The sequence below is a fragment of the Marmota monax genome, unplaced genomic scaffold (assembly GCF_021218885.2).
Source record: "Marmota monax isolate L192 unplaced genomic scaffold, Marmota_monax_Labrador192_F-V1.1 WCK01_AAM20220418_F8-fsc00218, whole genome shotgun sequence".
Classification (NCBI taxonomy): domain Eukaryota; kingdom Metazoa; phylum Chordata; class Mammalia; order Rodentia; family Sciuridae; genus Marmota; species Marmota monax.
In genome coordinates this window covers 245,267-251,266 of record NW_026694764.1, presented here as the reverse complement: position 1 = coordinate 251,266, position 6,000 = coordinate 245,267, and the positions used below count along the sequence as shown (strand labels likewise).

Sequence of the window (6,000 nt, the reverse complement as noted above, 5' to 3'; positions counted from 1 at the left end):
TCAGAAAGAGGAAGAATATACCTCCCACCATATGGGCAGAAAGTAGAGTAGGCATAATCAACAAGATACTGGTTTTGAGCCTAGGCCTGAAGAGGTATTATGTGTTGCCACTTGCCACTATCATGGCCATGAGAAGAACATACCTGAGTTAACCCACTGATAAAAACAAAGTGCAAGATTCAAGGAAAGGTCCAGGTTGGATCCCAGCCAAGATCAGCCCACCTCCAACCAATCCATGCACAGGTAAGTGAAATAAATGCTTATATTTGTATACTACTAAGACCTGGGAGTTTTCTTTATACAGCAATAGCTGCCTAGCACAAACCTGATTATACAGGCCACAGCTGACTGCATCACAAACTAATAGCTGATCCACAGACAGGCAAGCATGTAGCCAGAGACTTATGAGATTGCTGAAGGTGAGAGCCCTGCTGAACAGAGGTACCCTGTCTGCATGATCACGAGTACGTGTGGACCATCCTGCCAAATGCAATTAATTTTTTCTCTCATTACTTGTCCTCAAGCAGACCCTATTATGGTCTAACTAACTAAATGGATCTTCACTCATGGGAAATATGTCTGTGAGACAACCTGAGAGAGACAGAGAAGAGGGAGTCCCCCAAACTGAAAAATGTATGAAGGAAGGCAGTGAGAAGAAGCCATGAGGCAACAGAAACCACAAATGATCAGAAGGTGCAGCAAGAGAATTGAGTAGAGAGGTGCCATTCAGGAAGAGTGCGGGAGGAAGGAGCTTGAGGACCGGGAGGCAGAGATGGAGAATCTGGGTCTGGGGCAGTGGGTGGTAGTGATGATGCTGAAGGTAGAGCAGGGTCACCAGAACTAAGGTCGAACTACTAGAGCAACTGTCCTGTCCTGAAGAGTGGGCTTTCCCAATATAGACCTGAAAAGGGGATTCGGCCTTTGGACCTGATGGACTAAGAGTGGGCCATGAGCAGGCAACTTATTTGCAATCAACACACAAGTTGATCACTAATGAGTCTGAGAGAGGTACTTTTTTATGTATTTTTTTTGAGTTGATGATTGAAGTGTAGGACCACTTAACCACTGAGCTTTTTGTTCCCCGCCCCCCAGAACTTTAAAAAAAATTTTTTTTGAGATCAAGGTCTTCTAAAGTTGCTTAAAGCCTCACTAAGTTGCTGAGGTCTCAAACTTGCAATCCTCCTGTCTCAGCCTCCTTCCCAAGTTGCTGGGATTTCAGATGTGCATCACCATACCTGGCAATATGGTAGGACAAGGGTCCTTAAAGTCAGGGTCTCATACATATTAGGCAAGCCCTCTACCACTGAGCCATATCCCCCAGCCCAAGTTGGTACTTCTTTTGAGGACAAGTAATGAGAGAAAAAAAATTAATTTTGTTTGGCAGGATGGTCCACACGTACTCATTGTATTATTTTTATGCAACTCTGGATGGATGAAATAATGTGAATAATGTTTCAAGACATTATAGGAGGTCTGAAATTTTTTCTTCAAAACAAGGGGAGAGCACATCATCCCAAAGACTGAAAGGAAGAGACAGATCTCTGAAAAAATATTTACTGTGGCATTTGGAAAATTTTCAGGAAGGTTTTCAATGACATCATTAGGATTCTTCCAGTAAGAGCCAGAAAGAATGACTAAGATGAAAAGGTGCTACTAAACTAGGTGTGGTGGTGCACACTTGTAGTCCAGCTACTTGGGAAGCTGAGGCAGGAGGTTTACAAATTTGAGGCCAGCCTCAACAATTTAGCAAGACCCTGTCTCAATATAAAAAATAAAATGGACCATAGGACATAGCTCAGTGTTAGAGCACTTGCCAAGCATACATGAGGCCCTGGGTTTGATCTTCAGTACCACAAAATAAGTTAATAAATAAAATTTTTAAAATAAATAAAAGGGCTAGGGATATAACTCAGTAGTAAAGTACCCCTAGTTTCAACCTTCAGTACAATAAAAACAACAACAAAAAAAGACAAAAGTTGGTCTGACCAGAGATTTCTCTGTAATGCCAAATGTCACAAGACCAAGGAGTGTTATCTATAGCTATGTCAAAAACAAAAAAGTCATGACTCAATTAGTATGTACATGTCCAAATTTATGCCTAGCGTCATATGATCATGTGGCTCTTTGCGTAAAGGACAACAGAACTGCATTTCTGAGAATGTCTGGATTTGGAAATATCACTGTATCTCCTTCTCCTTTTGTGGGAAATTATTTTAACTCACCAGGAGATGAAGTAAAATCAAAACTCCCAAATGGGGAAGTCTAAATCATTTATATAAATCTGGTTGCAGACTTGGATATGTTTCCCTCAAAAAGTTCTTTTAAAGACAGAATATATAATCTCAATTCTAAAAAATGATATTAAGAGTGTCCAGATGTCAATCATTTCTTGCCTGCCATGACCTGAGTCTATTTTAAGAAACTACCACGTAACAGGAAACCCATCTCTCTGTTGGGTTGGGTGGTAAAGTGCTTTCCTAGCATGTGAGAAGCCCCAGAGGGATTCAATTCAGTCCTAAAAACAAACAAACAAACAAACAACCCCACACTGAAACAAAAGGGGAACTTACTGGTTTGGGTAATCAAAACATCTAAAGGTAGATCTAACATGATTGCAGTCTGATCCAGAAATTCAAGGTGTCATCACATTATACCACCAGCAGCCAGGGAATTTCTTCTTGGCTTTCTCTAAAGACAAAGGGAGTTTTTTCTGTTGCCCAGAAAACTTCTCCTTTGCTTGGTTCAGATTCAGTGCCTGTCTCTGACCCAGCACTGTGAACAGGTAACATGCTGAAGTCAACATGCTAATTGACATAAGTCACTCAGGGACCACTCTACAGCAGGAGGAATTCTTCACCACTAAGATAGGAAATTAGGGGAACTATTAGGAAGGAAGAAGTATGGAATGGATAGTGGGGAGGCACAATAAATGTGTCTTCCCAGGGAATCTATCTAAAATTCATGATCCTATATCCCTGGTCATAGCTGAGTAGACCACATACCTGCCCCAGTATATGACAGAGGTGGTGAGTCAGCACCATTCTTATGTTTCTTTGTTTCGAGATGGGGGTCTGGCTGTGTTGCCCAGTCTGACCTTGAACTCCTGAGCTCTAGGGATGCCCCTGCCCCAGCCTCCCAGTAGTTGGGTCTACAAGTGCATGCCACCACACCCAGCTCCATTCTTTTGTTTTTATGTAGTGATATAGACTTTTTAGCTAGGCACATGACTGTTTGGCTAAAGATTATATTTGCCAGATTCCCATGCAGCTAACTGGGGCTTTGTGACCACAGTTGTGGTCTACAGGAAGGGGTAGAAATGGTGTGTTCGACTTTGGTGCTACACTCTAGGAATTAAGCAGGCCTTCACATTTTCCTTCTTCTTGGCTAGAATACAGGTGTGAAGTTGAGCCTTTTGAACCATGTGGATGAAGGGAGCCTCTGGAGATGGTGAAAGAACACTATCCGAGAAGCCTGGATACCTGAATGACCTTGAGGAACACAAGCATTGTTATAACTGTGGTCCACTTGCCTCTTTACTGTTTTGTGAGCAAGAAATAAACTCCTATCTTATTTGAGATGTTGTTAATTTGGGTATCTGTTATAAGCAGCCAAAGTTACATCCTAACTAATGTACAGAGGCAATCCATAAACTGTGTGGCAGGTTGAAAGACACAATTAGATTTGCTTTCATATAGGATGTAAACTGACAATAAAAAATGGGAAATGTGTTAGTTATTTTGGACCTACACTTGGTTACAAGGATGCCATCAGATTGAGTCAGTGCCAGTATTGATTCCTTAAATGTTAACCATATCATGCATTTTTGTACATTTTAATACCTCTGACATGAGGATATATCATACAATGGATTGTGTCTTGTAAACATTGTATATTTTGCCTACATTTGTGAGAATTTGATCATAGTTGTTTGTGTTCTTATCAATGCAACTGAATTATGCATCCTATTGATTTTGTACTTCTTGAGTTAAGATGCAGTTTGAAATGGTCTTCAAGAGGCACAATACCATTTACATTAGCTCTACTGTTAAAAAAATTAAGTGTATGTATATATTTTTGCTTTGTTTTGTTTTGAAATGTGGTCTTGATACATTGCATAAACTGGCCTGGAACTCCTGGGCTCAAGTGTTCTTCCTGCCTCAGCCTCCTGAATAGCTGGGACTATAGCCATATACCACCATGGCTCCAACTAAATGTGTATGTGTGTGGTTTTTTTTTTTGTGTGTGTGTGTACATTCCTAGCACATTAGACAGTGAAATACAATCACATGTCACTTAAACATGGGCTATGTTCTAATAAATGCATTGCTAAATGATTTTGTCATTAGAAGAACAGCATAGGATGTATTTTTTGCACAAACTAAAATGACTGTGACATCACTAGGCAATAAAATCTTATGGGACCACCATCATAGATGCTATCTATCATTGACTGAAACATTGTTATGTGGTATTTGACTGTAATTAGATATAAATCTGATCTAACAAAATATGTATAATATCTATAAGAAGAAGCCTCCAGAACTCCAAAGAAAGAAATCGAAGAACTTTTCTTTTTTTCTTTTGGTACCAGGGATTGAACCCAGGGGTGCTTAACCATTGAGCCACATCCCCAGTCCTTTTTTATTTTTTTATTTTGAGACAGGGTCTCATTAAATTGTTTAGAGCCTCACTATGTTGCTGAAGCTGGCTTTGAATTTGCAATCCTCCTGCCTCAGTCTTCTGAGCTGCTGGGATAACAGGTGTGTGCCACTGTGCCCAGCAGAAATCGAAGATCTAAGTAAACAGAAATATTTCAGGTTCATGGATAGGAGGGCTCAATCTTATTGAAATAACAGTTCTTTTAACTTAATCTATGTATTCAATACAATCCCAATCAAAACTCAACAAGTTTTTTGAGGGTACTGACAAACTGATTCTAGTTTATGGAGAGGCAAAAGACCTAGAATAAACAACACAAGACTGAAAAAGAAGAACAAACTGACTTCAAAACTTACTGTAGAGGGTTGGGGATGTAGCTAAGTGGTAGAGTGCTTGCCTAGCATGTGTGAGGACCTGGGTTCAATTCCCAGTACTGGGGGGAAGAAAAGAAATGAACCATAAAGCCATAAAAAGACATGGAGGGACCTTCAATACTGAGTGAAAGAAGCCAATCTGAAAAGGCTGCATACTGTATGGCTCTAACTATATGATCTTTCAGAAGATACAAAACTATGGAGGAAGTGAAAAGGTGAGTATTGCCAGGGATTATGGGGGGATGGGATGGAAGAATAGACGGAACACAGAGGATTATTTTAGGGAACTGAAATTACTCTATATGACATATATAATGGTGGATTCGTCATATATTTGTCCAAGTCATAGAATGTACAACTCCCAGGAATGAACTCTAATGCAAACTATGGACTTTGGCTGATAATGATGTTATTATAGGTCCACTGATTGTAACAAATGTTCCACTGTGGTATAGTATGTTGATCATGGAGAAGGTTGTGCATGAGTGAGGGCATAATATATGTGGGAACTCTGTACTTTCTGCAATTTTTCCTTTGAACTTAAAACTGCTCTAAAAAGGGAAGTATATGCATATTTTGTTTTGTTTTTTGAGTTGGAGTCTCACTATATTGCATAGGTTGACCTTGAACTCATGGTCTCAAGTATAGCCTCCTGAGTAGCTGGGATTACATGCATATACCACTGTGTCTCTTACTGAAGTGTGTGTGTGTGTGTGTGTGTGTGTGTGTGTAATTACAGGCATGCACCACAGTGCTCAGAATATTATGTTTTAAAATAGAAACAAAAAGCTAATGATGTATTTAGAAAAGAATGAAAACAAAGTAGAGATAAAAATCTGATATTAATAGCCAGACCTGGCAATGTATGCCTGTAATACCAGCAACTCAGAAGTGGAGATAGAAGAACTGTAAGTTTGCTGTCAGCCTTGACAATTTAGGGATACCTTGTCTCAAAACAAAACAAAAA

General features: G+C 39.8%; 1 long non-coding RNA gene across 1 annotated transcript; it reads left to right on the top strand.

Moving 5' to 3' along the window:
- On the top strand, window positions 1–3,575 carry LOC124079509 (uncharacterized). Its single transcript, XR_006847384.2, has 2 exons — window positions 1–243; window positions 3,389–3,575. It is a non-coding gene; the product is annotated as an uncharacterized LOC124079509 (long non-coding RNA).
- The last annotated feature ends 2,425 nt before the right edge of the window (window positions 3,576–6,000 follow it).